Below are 21,279 nucleotides of genomic sequence, written 5' to 3'. Positions count from 1 at the left end.
TTAATTTTATCACTTGCTTTGCAGTGCAACATGTATGTGAGACAAAAGAGGTTAAACTAGACCTCTACTTCTTCTAACCTTGCATTACAAGCAAACAGTAACACAGCACATTTCTGTGGTTTCAAAATTATTCATGGCACACATCCTATATCCTTTCCTATTTAATTAATTCCAGACATTGAGCTTGCATGCTTATCAATGTCACACTATCATTTATATTACGAAAGGCAGCACAAATGCTCTTCCTTCTAGTTTAACACAAAATTACATTTTTGAAAAAATGAAGGCTATTTAATTGAACCTGTGCCAACCAAATATTTCCTGGCAAAAGACCGCTTTAAAACTTTTGGAAAGGAGCTGTAAGTTTTTCTCCTTGATCACGGAGAAGAGTTAGTAGGATTTGTTAGTCTCTAACATCTTGATTTCAATCTCTAATAAACCATTGAAAACGAACACTTCAGGCTAATAAAGGTGACTCAGGCAGATCAATCAGTTCCGTTATATAGCAGATGGGGAAACTATCAGGGTCCTTTCTTTGCCTCCAGAAGAGATGGACCCTCCTGTCAGAAATCCACAATGAGGTAAATACCTGTAACACAGCAGCAAATGAGTATATTCCTGTGAAGATCACAGTTCGAGAAGTGTGACAGTTTCTTTTTATCAAGTGAACAGTATAAAGGAATAAAATGTCTAGGAGCCACTAACATCAATAGAAATTTAGCAGACTTATTACTTACTTCTGGACCAAAAGTGTCCTAAATGAGTAATAGCAACCTTTGGGTTTATTAAGCAGTTATCCTGTAGTGCCATGCAAATGGAGTTAGGTAGAGATCCTGCTGGCATGGATGGCCACCAAATTACTCCCAAGGTCAATAGTAAATGGCATATAAGCAATAATCCCAGTTAAGTTGGGTCAGATACAAGCTTTTCTGAATAAGGCCTAATGCCACTTACCATGGCTGTTAGGGCAGCTCCTGATTGGAGAACTGCCCTGGTGGCTGAATGTTTGGCAGCTATTGCAATCCAGATGTGGGGGTTAGAGCCAAGAAAAAGGCACCAATTAATTTGCAGTAAAAGTCTCAAGGAGGGAGTGTAGAGTCTGACTTATTCAAGATGAAAATAGAGTTGTACAGTTGCCAAAACTAGCAGCAATGGGTGTAGTGATATTATCAGGATTTACCATTCTTCTCTGAACCCATAGTAACCCAAACTATTATTATTCTCTGCAGAAGAGATGCAGTGAAGGTATTTGCTACTCTGCTAGAGCTCAAAATGATGTAAGGGTCAAGGTTTTTCCATCTGAAATCGAGCCCAGTATAATTGGTACCACAGCTGCAAGAAAACCAAGTACTGTTGCCAGAACCTGCTCTGAGGCTAAATTGTTAATTCTCAGGTTCTACTTCTCAGTGGGTGAATCCATCTTCCCTACGTACACTGCAGTGGTTAATCTGGAGGCCTGTGTCATTTCCAAGTTCCTTTTGAAAACAAGCAGTGCAGGAACTAACATGAAAACTTCTGTAACTTTTAAAAAACAACTTCTGTATTAATTTCCTGCTGATTCTATAGCAAGTAACCACAAACTTAATGGCTTAAAACAATACAAATTAATTATATTACAGTTTTAGAGATCAGAAGTCCTAAAACCAAGGTGTTAGCAGGGCTGCATTCCTTCTGGAGGCTCTAGAGGAAAACTGTTCCTTTGCCTTTTCCAACTTTTAGAGGCCACATGTGTTCCTTGGCTCATGGCTGCTGTCTCCAAGTTCAAAGCCAGCAATGTAGCATCTTCAAATCTCTCCCTGTCTCTATCTCTGAACTGTTTCTATTATCATGTCTCCTCTCTTACTCTGTCTCTTCTGTCTTCCTCTTATAAGGCCCCTTGTGTTTCCATTGCACCCACCCAGGCAATCCAAGATAATCTTCCTACCTCCAATCCTTAAATTAATTACATACGCATAGCCCTATTGCCATATAGGTAACATATCCATAGATTCTGGGGATTAGGGCACGGACATGTTTGGGGGGGACATCATTCTGTCCATCATAGTCTACCCTATGGTCCCCAAAGGTCCACTTCCATCTCACACACAAAATGTATCCACCCCATCCCAACATCTCCTAAAGTCTCAAACCACTGCAACTTCTCAGTGCTGTACTATATCCAAAATCACACCAACTGAAAGTATTCCAAAACCAGCTAGCAAAAATAGTGCAAGTAATTTGCAATATCATAATGCCACTGGATTTCTTTTGTAATTTTTTTGTTCATTTCCAAAATTATCATTTTCCTTCATCACTGGCACTGGTAGTTTCTGAAGCATCCCTTCCATCTCAGGAACTATAGCCAATACAGTCACCATACTTTTGATGACAGTTCGATAGTCCCTGACCTTTGTTTTTCCATGACAAGACTTCCGTGAAAACGGGTACTCCCTGTGTTATTCTGATCTATCACTAAAAGTCTGTGCTCCAGCTGATAATCTATCCTGCCAAATACCTTTGTTTCTTATTTCTGTCTTTCTGGTAAATGACTGGACCCATGCTCAGCAGTAACTTGAAACACTTCATCAGATTGAGTTGTATTAAATTCAAGTCCACTCTGCAAAACTCCATCAGGACGTGAACCATTGTTGTGTTGGTGTAGATCTCCCTGTTCTTCACGTAGCTGTTGTGACAGACCGTGTATTCCTGAGGTCTCATGCTTCGTGAGGAATCACAGCAGTTGACTCAGAACCATGAACACTAGTTTTAAATTAAGATGCCGACTCTGCTGTGCAGAAAGAATAATGTTTCCACTAATAAAAGGTGTTTAATAGGTGACAGCAAGGGTTGGATCTAGGATGTACCTAACTCCTGCATCCAGAAAACCCCAGAACTTTCCACTGTTACCGGCCCCGGTGTGGAGAGAAGACAGAGACACTATGGGTGGGGATGAAAGGGCCATTTGGTTCATTCGCAAGCCTCTGAGGCTCTGGTCCGGCGGCTCTTTCCTGCTCAGCATCTCCACACGTCAACACTCGCAGATCTGCTTTTGATATTGAATGTGATCGACACTCATTGTCCGTCCTAACAGATGTTTTACAAATGTAAGCCATATCTCTCGGAAGGTTGTAGGCCATTCTTTTGCTCTGGATTAGCAAGATTTTTGAAATCTTTGTGGCTTTTACAGTCCATTGGACTTCTTGCATGAGCTAGCCACTCATTCCAAAAATAACAGAAGAGAAATTTGACTTGAAATTTTTCAGACTGTACAGCACGGTGCCTTTCCCTTGCCACCCTGCCAACGTCCCACTGCCGCCAGTTACATCAAAGTTACAAACGTTGTGGGCTGTCTGAGGCATGGGAAGCTATGTGACCCTTGTCCCCTTGCACATAACCACCTCACCTGGGAACTTTGAAAAATCTGGCTGGAGTTTAGAAAACCCTCTTAGGAGACACATTCTTGGCTTTCCAAAGAACAGTCAGCCAATTCCCTAGAATTTAATATGATAGTCAACAAGATTAATTTATACCATTATGACTATGTACCTGGGTAACTGTGATTCACTCTACTGGAAAAAATAATAGAATCAATATAAAATATTGGTAACACCATCAGAACAGTAACTTAGAGCCAAATATTTTTTAAAAAATCATGGGCCCGAATTGTTGGCTGTTAGGGCAAAAATATTGAAAAGACTAATCTATGAAGTATGATTTATTTTCTTCCCTTCTGGATGACTCCATTGAGAAAGAGCTTAAAAATTGGTATCAGTCCTAGCACTGAGACCACATGGTTCCACGTGGACCCTGGCAACTGCTCAAGCTCTGATGGCCTCTTGCTTTGAGCCTCAAAGGTTGTTGTCTTCTCAGGATTTTCCAGGGGCCCGCCATCCAGGAAAATGTTTGCCTTCATCTCAGATAGTCACTGAAATCTTCTTATACCTTTCCATCATTATTATGGCAGATAAAACCAAACAATTCCTAAATCATCAGTTTAAAATAATTGAAAAAAATGCTTTGAGAGCAAAATTTTTCCCCTTGTTGGAGATTTTAACAAAATAACATACAGAGATTTTAACAAAATGACGTTCATCTTAACCCTTATCTCAAAGAAATCCAAAAAAGGGGGGCTGGGTAGAGGTCCTTGGGTTTCCACTCTAGTGACTAAATTAAAGAATGATTCAAAATAAAATTTTACATATAAGTAACAATAATATTAATCATTATTAAGGCCTGTATATATGATATTATGCCATGAAATATATCTGGAATATTATAAAACACGTATAATATGTAATGGAACTACTTTTGTCATCTCCACTTTGCAAACGAAGAAAGGACGCTTTAGAGAGGTTAGAAAACTAACCCAAGATCACAAGCAAGTAATCTGCAGAACTTAAATTTGAACCAAGCTCTTCCTGGCTCTGATGTTCCTGATCTTAACTACACACTATACGGCAGCTCTGGGAAAGCAGAACAATGAAACCTGGCTTTTAAAAGTCAAACATATTTGAGTTCAAATCCCACCTCTTTCACTAACTAGCTGAATGTTTTAAACAATCCTCACATTTTTCAGTCACAGAGCAGGGTGAGTTTTAGAGATAACCTGCATGACAGCACTCAGCAGAGCACCTGACCAACATTAACTTGTTCACAGTCAACTTCTGTCCACAAAAAAAGTGAGATTTCTTCAGGACAGGCTTGAACACAGGCTAGTGAAGGTCTTGTGTCTAAGCCCTCACCGTCCAAATGCGGCCATGAGCCACACCCGCTACTTACATTTAAATCAGATTAAAAGCTAGAAAGCAATTTCTCTAAAAAATAAATACTGCATATCTGGAAGGGCCTGTAAACGCCAACGGAAGAACCAGAGGACACGCTGTGAAGGGCCGGGTCAGGGTGGGGAGAGCCCCTTGGGGTGCTGAGGGGGCTGGAAGTGGGGAGGGAAGCAGAAGGCAGCGTCCCTGAGTCACTCCTCTGGCTCCAGCACCTTGGGAGACCCTCGTGGTGTCCTGGACTTTCCCCCGGGGATTTGGCATTGGACTTGATGCTCATCCGAGGGCGCCTCCTGTCCCTGACCACGGGGCAGGGCGAGGACACGCTGTCTGGAGGAGCAGGACCTGTGGACAGTCCCGTGCTGCAGGCGACAAGATGACGGCCCGGGAGCTCAAGGGACCCCGTCCAGAGCTACGCTGAGGCGACTGGCCACAGAGGACATTGTGACCAGCAGGCAGGGGCCTCGTGCTGCCGCCATGGAGACGGAAGAGAGAAGTGGCCACATGCTCCAGACAGCGTCGCACTGTGCAGGTGCCACCTGGCTGACCTTGAGCGAGGGCCTGGCTGCTCCACCTGTCACCGCAGGTGTAGATGTACAGGGACGTGAGGGCCCCACCCGGCACGTGGAGGACCACATTCATTACTGATTACCTGTCTCAGTATTCAGGCTTGTCATGTCCTCAAGTGGCACGAGGGGTGGCCAGGGAGCACAAAGTGCCCGCGCTTATCTAGGTCCCAGAGGAGCACCTCTTTTCCCAGGGGAGGAAAGTCACCAATGGGCATATCTGGGCTGACCAGGTAATTTATAGCCCAAAGTGGGACAGGCCCGAGAGTGGAAAGACTAAGAGCATTAATTACACTGCTGTCAGATGCCAACCAGGGCTGTCCTGGCAAACGGGGTATGTGGTCACCGTGAGCCACAACCAGAGACTCCTGCCCTCCCTGGACCGGGCTCAGCCTGGTGACTTCCCTGACATTCTGTTCTCCCCACCACCACCTTCCCCTGCCAGGTGGAACTGCGTGTTAGCCTCTGTCACGTTAATCGCATATGCACCTGCTCACATGGTCTGATGAGGTGACACGCTGAGATCAGGAATGCGGTCATTTAGTCACCTGTTTGTCCCAGCTCTGGGCCTGTCATTGGAGTCAATAATTATTTGTTGAATGATCATAATGTGAAAGGTGAGTGGTGTCTACAGGTATCGGTAACTAGGACCTCAGTTTTTTGTCTTGTCTTTCTAAATGCTTGCATTTGTATGTGTAAAGTGGGACACGGAATACAAGCCTGTTACAATAATTCCTCATAATGCATAGATTCTTCCATTGTTCAATATAGTAGCAACCTTCACATGTAACTATTTATGTTTAAATCAATAAAAATGAGATAATATTAAAAATTCAGTATCTCATTTGCACTAGTCACATTTCAGGTGTTCAATAGCTACATCTGGCCAGTGGCTATCATATAGGACAAGATGGATACAGAGCATTTCCATCACTGCAGAAAGTTCTACTGGTTTAGATTTATATTCTTACATGAATATATTCTTATATTCTTATATTACATGAATATTCTTACACCTAAGAAAAACTTAGAAAAGTCAAACATAGGAAGTTTGATAATTATTAATAATAAGTGGACACATGCTTATAGAAGTAAATATAAAATGTTTTCTTGAAAATATTTATAAAGTTTGAATGACATAGGTAAGAAAATCTGTTTACCAAAAATCCAAAATTATTCTAAAATCCTTAATTATACCTTTCCCTTTAGACACGTATTATCGGTATCATTTTCCTGCATCTCACACAAATTCTTTAATTTTATTTTTTCCTTCCCTTTGACCTTTTCTTTGAAACCTAAAATTGGCTTCTAGTTAGCTTATCTAATTTTTCATTTTTGTTTCAACAGTATAAAATGGTAAGACTTATGCTTCACATCCATAGTATCAGTCTTTATGTTTCCATTTTTTCCAATCATTTTACAAAACAGAGTGGAAAATGCAATAAAATGTTAAAGATATGCTACAAACACTGCTTTATTGATAACTGAGCTAGACCACCCTGCTCTAGTTGGAAAAGGTTGCTGTTTAAAGAGCAAAGTCTGAATTGCATATAAATGCTGGTTAAGTGGTGTCCGAAAGTGGACTGTTACCACCCACACGGGTCAATTGTAACTACGCCAACAATACGTGCTGGATATCCTCCGTCTTCCCTTCCACGTCTACTTGCCCTGCCCTGTGCTGGGAGCCTGATTTCTGGGGCCATCTCAGCAATGCCTCGCACATTGATTTCCACATGTTTGGTCAACGGGAGACCTGGGAGGAGAGAGGGGCAGCGTGCCAGGCTGCGGCTGGACAGCGGCTGTGGGCTGTGTTCATGTGCAGGGGAGTTCGCCTCGGGAGGATGCCTGCTGCAGTCACAGGCCTTGCGGCCTGTCTGACTGCTTCCTTTGGTGGCTGCCCTGCAGGCCTCGCTGGCAGTGTTTGCAGGAGCTCGGGTGCTTTGCCATCCCTTGCTGTAGTTGTTGCCGTTAGTCCTGATCACAAGTTGGTAAACAACTCTTTTACTAAACTCTCTCCAATCACACATTCTGTGTGTTCCCGAGATGCCATGGACCTCATGATTTGAAGATGGCTGGGAACTCCTTACAAGCAAAGTAGGAGTTCTAGGCCTCCCCTCTGCAGTGTGTGTGTGTGTGTGTGTGTGTGTGTGTGTGTGTGTGTGTGTGTATGTGAGAGAGAGTGTGTGTGTGAGTGTGTGTGTGTGAGTGTGTGTGTGAGTGTGTGTGTGTGTGTGAGTGTATGTGTGTGTGAGTGTGTGTGTGTGCACGCGCGAGCGCACTGCATTGAGACCCCAGGTCTTTGCTGGGGTCTTTGTCTTTATCCAAATTTGCTCTCATGACTTTAATACTCTTTGTATACTGATGACTCCTACATTTATATCTGTTGCCCAAATTCCTACAGAGCTCTGAGTTTGTACAGCCAACTGTGTACTTGACCTCTCCTTTTGGCTTTCCTATAGGGAACTCATGCAAAACAAGTCCAAAATAGAACTTCTCTCTCCCTCCCACACTGCCCCTAATCTCTTCCCTCCCCATCTCTCCTACTTTGGACTTCAGTAGGTTACACCACTATGTACGCAAATGTTCAAACTATAAACCTCAGTATTTATTCCTTAGGGTTATGTTTATTCCATAAACTTCTTTATTTATTGTTCTTAAACTTAGTAAAAAGTCCTCTAGGAATTAATGGGTTTTTTTTTTCATTGTTATTTGCCATGGTAATAACAAAGGGACATAACATTGCAATGCAGTGTTAACAGGACACTAGATTATTAATCTATTTTCTAATACTATGGATTGTCTGTAAGCCTGTTGTCACTGCACTGATAACAACTAACAACCCAAAGCACCCCCAAATTTTTAGTATCCTTGGTGGCTATTTAGGTTCCTAAATTTGTTCATGTAGGTCCTCAGATGAAAATGACCTCTTAGTCTTTTCTTACCAGAAGCTTCATGAAGGGAAATATTCCTTTTGTAACCACATCCTGTCCCCAGGCTTTCTCTCTGTGCCAAAGACACATGTTTTTGTTTATTCTCTGATTCTGAATCACTACTGAATTTAAATCCTTTCCCAGTGCCTGAGATTGCAGATAAATTATTTTAGATGAGATTTGATAAATGCAGTGGGTACCTCCAAGGAAAAATGTTTTCTTTTATTTTGGTTCTTAAATTATTTTCACTCTTTACTTTTATGAATATGGGGAAATGGCAGTGGTGGACTTCCAGGGGCTGCTGGAATTTGCTTTTAGACACTTTGGTATTTGGGGCTAGGGGCATAGACTTCTTTCAGACTATGACAGTCTTCAGATGTCATAAAAGAACAAGATAGCTGGTTCCTGATTTATTTTAGGAAGAGAGACTTACTGTAGGCAGTGACACTTGGGGCACATGTGCAGAGTCAGGCTTAGATAAAGACAGCACAGCTGGTCACCAGGTGGATGGAGCGCCATCGGGAATGCTTGCTGTTCTTGAAAAACACATCCTCTTCCTGTTGGATAATATCAGAAATGCCCCATCAGGGATGTGTTCTCTTATCATAAGGCTTCCTGTCCTCTGTTAGAACGCAAATACTCCAAGGAAGCTATTGTACTGAGCCTTGACAGTCAGCATGCCATTACAATTAGTTTATTAGCTCATTTTGAAGGGTGAAAAGGAGGAAGAGAAGGATATGGGAGAGGTTCCTCTTTTCACTCCTGGGGGAGGTTCCCTCAGGAGTGAAAAGAGGGCAGGACACGGGAAAGGTGGGCTGGGATTGGTGGGAGGGGATCCATGCCGCTAAAACCGAAAAATTATTAGGTATGTGCCTAAGTGTTTCTGCATCCTCAGCTTTTGGATAGAATTCCTTCCCATCCTCTGGCAGTCTGGCCTTCTGTTCTCCACTGTTGTGTTCATCACAATCCTTAATTTTAAGACACTTCCGATCTCACTGATTCTTCCTGATATTCCTGATTTCCCTGAGATTTTGAAAAATGGTTTTGTTTTATGGTCACCCTTCTCTAATTTTATTAACTTTTTGCATGCAATTAATTAGATGGTGAAAGTGAAGGTGTGTATATTTGCCAGTGATATGTGTGGTGACGTGTATTTTCCCAGTGAACAGAGTTTAAAATTTCTTTCGATGCATATCAAGGAAATTGGCAAGAGCAATGGCTTCTGCCTTGACATCGGGCAGAGAGAGGACGGTCTAGGACAGGGAGCAGTGCGCTGAAGTCACAAAGAAGGGAGCTGCACGTGTTTCAGGCACTGTAGTCAGTCCAGTGTTGCTGATGCACGAAGTGAGAGGTGGGGAGTCATGTTTCTACACAGGCAGATCCTTATATATTTTTTCTCTGCAATTCCAAGACATCTAGGTGAAAACAGTATTTAATCTCTAGAAATTTCCCTATTAACCTCAATTTTTCTGCTTATGTGCTGAGTTATTTTATTTTATTATTCAACAAATATTACTCTCTGCTTAAGTGCCTTTAGGCTTACTTATGTTATTTTTTTTCATCTGCTGATCCCTGTGAGCATAAATGATGCGCAGAAATGGATTATGCGGAAAGGCGAGGCGTCACCCCAGCCTGCTGCCCGGGCATTGACAATCCACGCTGAGCTGCCTCAGAATCTGGCACTTGGAAGACCGCAGACCGATGTCTTCTTGCTGTGTATGTTAGTGCTCTCAGACCCTGTCTTCACGAAGGGATGCTTCTAGGTTACTTCTGACAATTTTCTTGGATTAAAAAAAAACGTGTTTGAGCACACACAGTGTTTTCTCATGAACTGCTTAAACAGTTAGCCAAAGAAGAGTAGGGAGTGCTGCTGTTTACATTTCAGACTCATTGCAGGTTTCAGATGCACACATATTCTGAGTTCATTTATAATTCCTTCTAAGAGGAAGGGCCTACATATGTGGCATAATGTACCTATGTCGTTGGCATAATTTTAATATTGCTATTGGCCCAAAACATGAGAGATATGAATAATCCAATCGTATGCTTTACTGCTTATAAAACTTACAGCCCTAATTACCAAAATTCTAGAAGGAAAATTCAGAGATTATAAACAGTTATGTAAAGGTTATATGAAATAATCTGACAGTTTTTAAAATAAGTTTTTAAAAATTATAATAAACATTTATATTTCGTGAGTTACTATTGTATCTGGAAAATATTTGTGTCAATCTCGATTGAGTTGATATAATTACAATGGCATTAATTTGATTATCTAAAAGTAAAAGAGTTGTTCCTTATGGCCATTTTTCTACTTAGCTCTAAATACTTCAGAACAAGGGCATTCTCTTACATCACTACAGTATAATTATCAAAATCAGGTAAGTTAACGTGGCTATAAACCTTATTAAAATAATGTCTTTTTATTAAATTTTGGTTTATTTTTTTTCATTGTACATGTTTATGGGGTGTGGTTTGTTGTTTTAATACTTGCATATATTGTACAATGATCTAATCAGAATAGTTAGCATATCTACCACCTAAACATTTGGATGTAACATTCAAGATCCTCTTTTCTAGCTATCTTGACATATACAACACAGTATTACTAGCTATTGTCACCCTAGAGCATCAGAACTTATTCTTCCTATCTAATTGTAACTTTAATAGCCATTTTGTAGCAATTAAGAGCAATTTTCCCCAATCCAGGATCCAACTGAGGATCATGCGTTGCTCTTAGTTTTCGTGTCACTTTTGTGTCCGTTATAGAAAAGTTCTTGAATTTTTTTCTTCTGACCTTTCATGACATTGGCTTTTTTGAAGCACATAGGCATTTATTTTGTGTAAAGTCCCTCAATTTGAGTTTATGTTGTGTTTCATCGTGATTAGATTTTGGTTATGTGGTTTCGGCTGAATGACTACATAAGTGTTATGTATCCTTCTCACATCTGATCATTAGATGTGTACATTGCTGAGGGGGTCAGTGAATTACAAAGAAAGATGGTTTCCCCAGTCAGCTACTTGAAGTCTTCAAGAAACAGATAATGCTTTTGATATATAAATCGTGCCAGAATACAGAAAATTGCAAGAACCTACCCAATTCACATTATGAAACTTTCAAAATCAATAACAGAAGGAAAATTTAGCTAGTCACAAATACGTAGAATTTAAATAACGTACTAGAAAAAAAAAACAATGGGTTAAAGGAAAAAAATCACAAGGAAAATTAGGAAATACTTTCAGGTGAATGAAAATGAGATCACAATATACAAAAGCTATGAGACATAGCAAAAGAGGGAAATTTATAGCTGTAAATACCTACATTAAAATAGAAGAAAAATCTCAAACCAGGAAACTAACTTCCACCTTAAGAAACTGGAAAAAATAAGGGTAAACAAATGCAAATTAAGAAGGAGAAAAGAGAAAAGACACAAATTACTATAATCAGGAATGAAAGAAGGGACGTTAATACTAATCAAAATGATTATTAGGGAAATACTATGAACAATTGTATGGCAATAAATTAGGTAATCTCAATAAAATGGAAAAGTTCCTAATAAGATACAAACTACTTAAACTTATTCAAGTAGAAATTGAAAATATTAATAGACTTATGACCAGTAAAGAGAGTTAAGAATCAAAACATTTCCCATGAAGTAAAGCCCAGGACCAGAGGGCTCCACAGGTGAATTCTACCAAACACTTAAAGAAATAACTCCACTTTTTTACAAACTCTTCTAAAAATAGAAGAGAAGGGAAGATTCCTAGTCATTCTATGAAGCTTGTATTACCACGAGTCTAAGAACAGATGAAGACATTGGCAGGTCAGTAACCCTTATGAATATAGACGAAAAATCCTCAACAAAATATCAGAAAAGCAAACCCTGAAGCTTGTAAAAAGGATTACAGCTGTTAATTATGTGGGAGTTATCCTAGGAATGCAAGAATGGTTCAACATATATAAATCAATCCATGTAGTACACCACATTAATAAAATAAAGGGGGGAAAACACGATCATCTTGATTGATTCAGGGAAAGTATTTGACAAAACCCAGCACACTTTTTTTTTTTTTTTTTTTGTCGTTTTTTTTTTTCGTGACCGGCACTCAGCCAGTGAGTGCACCGGTCATTCCTATATAGGATCCGAACCCGCGGCGGGAGCGTCGCCGCGCTCCCAGCGCAGCACTCTACCGAGTGCGCCACGGGCTCGGCCCAGCACACTTTTATAATGAAAACACTTAACAAACTAGAAATAAAGGGAAATTCCCCAAACTAATTAAGGGCATCTATGAAATACACAGATTACATTATATTTAGTAGTGAAAGACTGAATACTTCCCCCTAAGATCAGGAATGAAACAAGGATATGCATCATTTATCTCACCGTTTATCTCAACATTTACTGCAGGTTATAGCTACGGAATTTTGGCAAGAAAATAAAGATACCCAGATTGGAATGAAAGGGGTTATTTGCAGATGATGTGATCTCTATATAGAAAATCCTGAAGAATCAACCAAACCAAACCAAACCAAACCAAATCAAGCCAAAACAAAACAAGCCATTAGAACTGATAAAAAAAAAAAATTTAGCAAAGTTGCAGGATAGAAACGTAATATACATAATTAATTATATTTCCATACACTAGCAATAAAAAATCCAAAAATAAAGTCAGAAAACTATTTCATTTATAATAATATCAAGAAGAATAAAATATTAAGAATGCATTTAATTAAAGAAGTGTAAGACTTATGCACTGATAACTACAAAACGCCGCTGAAAGAAATTAATGAAAAACTTAATCAACAGAAAGACATTTTGTGTTCATGGATTGGAAAATTTTACATTGTTAAGATGGCATTACTCTCCAAATTGATATCACTGATCACAAATTTGATATGATCCCTGTCAGAATCACAGCTGAATATTTTCTCTCATTGTAATCGAGAAGCTGATCCCAAAATTAATATTAAAACTTAAGGTGGGCCGGCCTCATAGCTGGTAGCACCGAGGCCGCGGGTTCGGATCCTATATAGGGATGGCCAGTTCGCTCACTGGCTGAGCGCGGTGCGGGCGACACCACGCCAAGGGTTACAATCCCCTTACAGGTCACAAAAAAAAAAAAAAAGAAAGAAAGAAAGAAAGAAAAGCAAAGTTTGAGCACTCACACTTTCCAATTTCAAAATCTCCTACAAAGCTACAATAATCAAGGCAGTGTAACGATAGACATATATAACCAATGGAATACAATTGAGAGACCAGAAATAGACCCTCACATTTATGGTTCATTGACTTTTGACAAGAATGCCACGGCCATTTATTGGGAAAAGAATATCTTTTAAAACAAATTGCCTGGGACAACTTGATATTGATTTTACCCTATGCAAAAGAATAAAGTTGAATTCCCTACCTCACCCCACAGGGTAAACAAAGACCTAAACAGAAGAGTTAAAGCTATATTAACCACAAATAAAATAAAAACCTAAAAGGAAGAGCTAAAACTATAAAACTCCTAGAAGAAAACACAGGTATAAATCTTTGTGACCTTAGACTAGGAAATCATTTTTTAGATATGACACCAAAAGCACAAACAACCAAAGAAAAATAGATAAATATACTTCATCGAAATTAAAAACTTTTATGTATTCAATGATACTATATTAAGGGTGCAAGGAGATAACTCACAGAATGCAAAATAAATTTTCAAATCATTTATCTGATAAGAGCTTAGTGTTCAGAATAGATAAAGAACTCTTACAGTTCAACAGCGAAAGGACAAAATACCCAATTAAACATATGCAAAGGGCACAGGCAGCAAAAATAAAAATAGATAAATTGGAGTATGTCATAGTAAACATTTTTTCACCAAAGGACACAATCAACAGAGCGATAAGATGATTTTGTGCCATGAATGTTCATAAGATACTTAACTTTAGGTAGATACAATCACAGCCGATCCTGCCAAGGGTTTTTATATAGTGTTTGAGAGTTCCTGTCTATGCATCCTCAGAAACACTATTTATTATCAAATTTTATAAATCTTTGCTTTTGTTATACAGCAAAAATGAAATTTTTGGCTTTTTCCCATTTTTATATGTTATTTGTCTTTTACTTATTTATTTTTAGGAACTGTTTTTCTAAGGGTAAACATTTTCTTTGTTAAATGTTCAGTTCCCCGTTTCTTGTTTGTCTTTTAATTTTCTTTATGTTGTCTTTACAAAACTTTTAAATTTTAACATGATCAAATCTCATACTCTTTAAGGTTCTCAGGTTTTATAGCTTAGTTAGGAAAGTCTTCTCCAATGTTCTCCAATATTTTTTGGTAGTTTTTTTTTTATAGTTTTGTTTTTCACATGTAGCTATTTACTGCAGCTAGGGTTTCCTTTTGAGTATGGTGTGAGGTAGAAATAAAAATGTATTGCTTTTCCAAACTAAAAACACTTTTAACATATAATATTCTAATATAATTTGGTGAAATGTTAATATTATTATTCTTTACATTCCTGTATATATGAAAATGTTTCTGGTCTTCAGTCTGTTTTATTAACTATTTAGTCAATTCCTGTTTCAATTCTGAACTTTTATCACTACTGTAATTATTGAATGTGATTTGATATCTACTGTTACCTTTATTCTACTTTATAAAATACATCTTGGCTATTTTTGCCTAATTTCTTCATACATGCACATACACACACACTTTAAAATTAATATTTCACGCTTTTTATAAATAGTGATGAATTTTAGGCTAGGACTGCATTTTATAGCTAATAAATTAAACTTATGAACCAAAAAAGCAATAACATTTTTAAAATCACTGACTTCTTTTTTTTTTAAAAAAAATCATCTGCCTGATATATTTTTGTTTATTCTTTTATTTTCAACTTTCATCATAATTTTTAAGTATATTTTTCATTAAGCAATGTAAATTAATTTTATTATATGAATTTGAATTTCTCTCATTTGGTTAAGAAATGTAAACTGTTCACATCTTTCACTGTAAAAAAAAAAAATCTGTGTTGCTGACTACATGTAGATTCATGTAGCCCATGGCTTTTTCTTTTATTGGCTCATTTATCTTGTTTTATTTGAATTTATTATTTAGTAATTTTGTTTTCAGAAAGGATATGTAACTGCTAAATTTTCTGAGTCTTTTCATGTCTGGAAATATTTGTTTACTCTAGTTCATAAATGATCATTTGCCATAGATTTAGACTCCCATGATGTAGACAGAAGTTGATACTAGTTTTGTTGTTGTTGTTGTTTTATTGTGGGAGATTTAAGAATTTCCTCTTGTTAAAATTCAGAAATTTCTGATGTCCCTTTTCAATTTTCCTTTTTGGCATTCGGCGGACCTCTTTCTTCCTTTCTTAAAAATTATTTCATCTCTTCATTGTTTCAGTTCTTTCTGAAAGTCCTGTTAGATAGGTAATCGACTTCCTCAAATGATCCTCTTTTAAAAAAAATTCTTTTACTTAATTGCTTTTTTCCTTTATGGTTTGTCATGGGAGATTTCTCCAAGTGTATCTCCTAGATGAATAATTAGAACTTCAGCTATATAATATTAAATTATTCAGTTTTTACATTGACCTCTCTCTTTCCATCTCTCTGTCTTGCTGTCTCTATCTCTCTGTGTCAGTTGTTAATTTCCAAGAACTCTGCTTTTGTTTTCATTTATTTCACAGCAGCCTGGTCTTTTGAAACAGCATAAGCTGTGAATGGCTCACATCTCTCTGACAACACTAATTTGAATTTTTCATGAGTTCTCTTCTTTTCCTTCCTCCTCTCTGAGTATTTCTCTAGGACCTAACATTTTCATTATTTCTGGAGGTCTTTTTCCTGGAGCTCTGAGTTTCATTTGTCTAGGGAGGACAAGGCTCAGGAGGCCGTCTCCTTGGCAGCCAGGTCCACTCCTTTCCTCCGATGGCAGGTCCTCAGTAGAAGACAGACTTCAGGTTGGCGGTCCACGGGGCGGATATGCCCAGAGGAAGGCTGCTGTCCCCGAGCTGGTTGGAATGGGCACCACTGGAGCTGCAGCGATGACCGGCTGTGGTTTTGTGGCAGGGCAGAGGTACTGTCCCCTCAGCCATGGTGTCGGCAGCAGAGGTTGCAGTTCTCGAGGGCTCGACACGCTGCTCTTTCTCCTGCCTCAAGCTCCCTCCATGGCCCACCACTGTTCTGCAGAACCATGGCTTTGTTTAAAGATTCTTTTTTTTTTTAAAAAAAGACTGAAACCCAGGGACAAACATTAGATCAAGTTTCTATTTATATATATATATGCACCTCTTTTGTAGGTTGTTCTTGATTAAATACCATAATAATTAGGTCTTGATACATGCACTTGTGGAGAAAAGAGAGTAGTTTAGTCAAGCCCCTTTGCCTCAGGTCTGGTGGGGGTTGGTGCAGCACATTCTTTGTAAACAAGTTGTGTGTGGGTGGTTAGTGTGCATGGGCACTGGGTACTTTTAGTTTGTTGCTATTGTGTGTTCTTCAGAGTTTGTGGGGCAGTGGCTTGAACTGCTGATGGGCAGAGAGCTCAGGTCTAAAAATAGAACATGTTTACTTTGCTGGCAGCTGCTAAGTTTTTCTTTGGACTTTGCTGTAGCAGTTGAGTTTCTGAGTTTTCTTTTTGGACTGCCTAGCTCTTAGACATGTGTGTGCTGAATAAAGCTTACTATTCCTTCAACCAAGGCTCCAAGAACCTTTTCCTGTTGCCTAGCTCATAGACCTGCATGTGAAGAGTTTGTGACCCAGTCTGGACAGCAGGCTCCAGACCCAGCCCTAGCTCTACAATTTTTATTTTAAAGTTTTTTAAAATGTGTATTTTTGTGGCCTTATGCTTTTATTTTGTAGGTACTGTAGCCTTTCGTATTTCTCTGATAATACTGATTATTATAAAAGTCATCTCTCTCCCCGGTAGGTTTGTTCTTCTGGAAGCTTCTGTGGCTCCCCTCTGCAGTGCTGCCTGAGTCTGCTGCCTCCGACTTGCCACCCTCTGCCCTTGGAGCTCCAGCAGCACCGCCCCCTGGCTGGGCTCACTACATCCCCACGTGCATTCAGGCCTCTCTTCCTCAGCCCAGGACTTTCGTTCATTGTCCTCTAGAGCAGAGAGTCACGGTCCAGATGCTTGTCCCTCCCAGCCCCAGCCCCAGAGGAGTAAATGCCGAACAGGAGGAAAGGCAACGTAGCACTTTGTTCCGGGACTCCTGGACAAAGACAGGAAGGAAATTGTGTCGAGATAGGGCAGATGGGTGCACGTGCGAGGAGTGGGGCCGCCCCACGCCCAGCCTCTGCTTCCTGCACCTGTCAGCACACGTTTCTGTGCAATCCTCCCTCCCTCTCTGAATTGAGCAGTGGCCTGTGGTCCATTCATTGAAGTATCTTCCCAGAAATCATCTCACCTGAGTCCTTCACACCTCCCCAAGCTACTCTTTGTGAATAGTTTTCTTACATCATATGGTTGAATCAAGATTTTTTACAAAAACAAACTTGGAAAGATTTCCTACTCTGAGATAGTTTAAGGCCAAATTGGAAATGCAGTTTTTGTTCTTGCCCATTTCTGCTTATATTACCAATTTTATGATTATATGGGCATTTATACCTGGTGGATTTGATACACAGTTTATCCTATTTTTAAAAAGATCATCTCTTTATTCTGGTGCAAATTATATGAGTCATTTCTTTTCAAATGATACCAGCTTCTTTCTTAATTAAATTAAAAAATGTTTTTCTCAAGCTAACATGGAACTTCTGGAATTTGAGCATGGCTACTCCCTTTTAATTTTATGAAGATATATATTAAAGTTGATGTAAGACAGCCCCTTTATTAACTTTACCTCAATATTTGCAACTGTGGACGTGTGTATGTAATAGAATTGGCTGCTGAAGTTCAATTTAAACTCTTTTGTTTCTAACCCTTACTCAGGATCTGTCCTTTATATTACCTGAAGGTCAAGTGTGATAGGTACATTTTTTAAAAATTGAAACATAATTGATTATACATATATGTGGGGTGCAGAGTTGAATATCAATACCTGTGTACAATATGTGGTGATCAAATCAGGATAATTAGTATATTCATCATTACATAATGTAATCATTCTTCGTGGCCCTTTACCAATTTTTCACTAACCCATCCTTCCCCTCTCCCTTCCCCAACTTTGGTAACCCCAGTTCTGTTCTCTTTTTTGAAAGTTCAATGTATTATTGTGATTATTGCATCTTTCTTATTTATTTATTTAGCTCCCACTTATGAGTGAAGACATGCGGTATTTCTCTTTCTGTGCCTGGCTTATTTCAATTAACATAATTTTCTCCAAGTTCATCCATGTTGCTGCAAATGGCAGAATTTCATTCTTTTTTATGGCAGAGTAGTATTCCATTGAGTATATATCAATTTTTTTTTTTTATCCAGTCGTCAATGGATAGACATTTAGGTTGGTTCCAACTCCTGGCCTTTGTGAATAAAGCTGTGATAGACATGGGCATACAGATGTCCCTTTGTGATAGATAGTATTTATTAAAGGATAAAGATAAGTGGGGTCAAATAGTAATGTGTTCTAAAATGCTTTTCAATTTATTTTTTAAAAACATTTAAACTTCTTAACATTTAAACTTAAACACTTAGAATTTCACAAACAAAGTAAAAGAAAAAAAACTCATTGGATGACCTCATCATTCATAGAGGACATCGACAAAAAGCGTTCTTATAAATGAAGATTAAAAGCTGTGGGTTTTATGTCATTAAGCTTGATAATATTAAATTACCATTTTTCTTAGACATCCACCAACATTTTATTGCTTTCAAGTTAACAAACTAATGTGGCAATTTAAGTCATTCAGTTTCCCAGCGTACACTTTGCAACCATTTTATCTTGGTGAGTGCACCAGGAAATTTTATTGCTTAGTTTTAAATATTCTATGAGAGCTTTATTGATTTTTTTTTTCAGTTACAAAGTGGATGTTTGATTATTCCTGATTTTAAAGATTTCTGGTTGGTTTTGTTAACCTCAAAAGAAAAAGCTTTCTGGAACTTGTTGGTAGGCTAACTGTACAGTTATTATTTAGGACCTGCTATTAAGGTGCTTCAGTGCACTTCTGGAAGACCATCCGGAAGACAGAAGAATGTGGCCGTGGGCACCCACCCTGCCTCAGCATGGACAGCTGACTTTATTGGCTTAATGGATATTAGGCATTTAGCTAAGATGTTATTTGAATAAAGGGCTTAATTGCTATACCCACCTTGAAAGTACTGCTTTATGAGCCAGAACTTCAGGGACTAGGTGATCACTTTAGCATCTTGTCATAGTGAATCTAAATTGTCTCTTAAGGAAGCTGTGGCTCTGTTCACAAGTAGCCCCTTAGTCCCCACCTGTGGAAAGATGTGTTCAGGTATATGTTCTTGTCAGACTCCTCTGCTCAGTCCCATCTCACCCCTCAAATCAGCTAATGCTTACAACTTTGCGTTAAACTGGAACCACTGTGAGAAAGATGTACAGGTGACTGCCTGGAAAATTGTCAATCAATGCATTTTTCTAGATACTGTAAAATCTATTCTTAGATTACATTGACCGATAGAAACCTGGACTGAAGACTTTCACAGTGTGCGTATTGAATGGCATTATGAAATTGCTGCTCCTGAATTCTACTTTGTCATGACAGTTCCTATCTGCCTCAAGGAAGCTGCTGAGGACAGGCTGGATGCAGCTGGTAAATATGTCCTCACTGCAGTGATAACCACTGGGGTGTTGTCTTCTGCCTTCTGGTGCCTTCTACAGAGGAAGGAGATGCTTTTTGCTCTCTTTAGCAGCAGGTGGTCCCTGACCAACTGTTTAGTGTTATCTATCAGGTATTTCAAGTCATATAATTGACTGCTATTTCTCTCTTTTAATCAGAGTCCAAAATGCTCAGAACTGTTGTTGTTTTTGGCTCTTGTCTCATAAACATGAAAGCCCTGAGGGCATGGACTTGGGATTGTCTCAACTGCTGCTTTTCATTGCAGGCTCCCTTTTCATGGCTTCCTCTTCTGTGATCTCCTCACCATCTTCATTTTAAATTTTGTTAGAATGTGTGTGTATTTATATAAGATGCCTACATCTTTTTTTCTTAAATTTTATAAAGGAAGTGTGTAAGTCTGTTTCTGTTACTTATAACAAAATTACCTGGATCTGGGTGATTTATAAGAAAATGAAATTTATTGCTCATAATTTTGGAGGCTGGGAAATCCAAAGTCCAGGGAATACATCTGGAGAGAATCTTAGGTGGTGGCTTTACAGCAATGCACATATCTCACATGGCAGAAAATGGCAAAGCAGAGAGAGCAGAGATAGCTCCTCATGCAGTCTCCTTTTAAAGCCCTCAGAACCAAGATCCTGACCACCATTATTAATCCATTTACTATGGGATGGTCCTTCAATCTAGTCACTTCTTCAAGGCCCCACCTCTTAATTACCATAATAGGATTTTCTATCTTCGTAAGAGTTACAGTGGGGATCAATTTACTAATACATAAAACTTGGAGGATATAATCCTTACCATTATGCCCTCGGCCCCCAAAGTTTATGTCCTTCTCCCAGATAAACATTCATTCCATCTTAACTTGTTTCAGCTCAAAAGTCCAGTCTCAAGGTCCCATCTGTGAAATCAAATCCAGTTATCAACTTCCAAGATACAATGGTGGGACAAGCATAGGGTACATATTCCCATTCAAAAGGGGAGAAATAGATAAAAAAAAAGAAATAGGGGTAACAGGTCCTAAACAAGTCTGAAACTCATCAGGGTAGGCATTAAATCTCATAGCTGGACAATCATGTACTCCATGTTCAATATCCTACGCACACTGGTGCAGAGGTCAAGTCCCCAAGTCCTTGGGCAACTCTGCTCCTATGGCTTTCCTAGTCTCAGATGATGCTTTAGCTCTCTCAGGCTGACATTGCATGCTGGTAGCTCCACACTTCTGGGGTCTCCATGGCTGTCCCACTCTCATGGCTCCACTAAGCATGGCTCCATAGACATTGGTGGGATTTTTCTG

General features: G+C 39.1%; 1 pseudogene; it reads right to left on the bottom strand.

Annotated features, from left to right (window-relative positions):
• Positions 1 to 457: 457 nt before the first annotated feature.
• Positions 458 to 2,697, bottom strand: LOC134362146 (solute carrier family 41 member 2-like; annotated as a pseudogene).
• Positions 2,698 to 21,279: the final 18,582 nt, after the last annotated feature.

Source organism: Cynocephalus volans, chromosome 13 (genome assembly GCF_027409185.1).
Source record: "Cynocephalus volans isolate mCynVol1 chromosome 13, mCynVol1.pri, whole genome shotgun sequence".
In the NCBI taxonomy this organism is placed as follows: Eukaryota; Metazoa; Chordata; class Mammalia; order Dermoptera; family Cynocephalidae; genus Cynocephalus; species Cynocephalus volans.
Note: the sequence above shows the minus strand (reverse complement) of the source record. Positions and strands in the feature narration are given on the sequence as shown.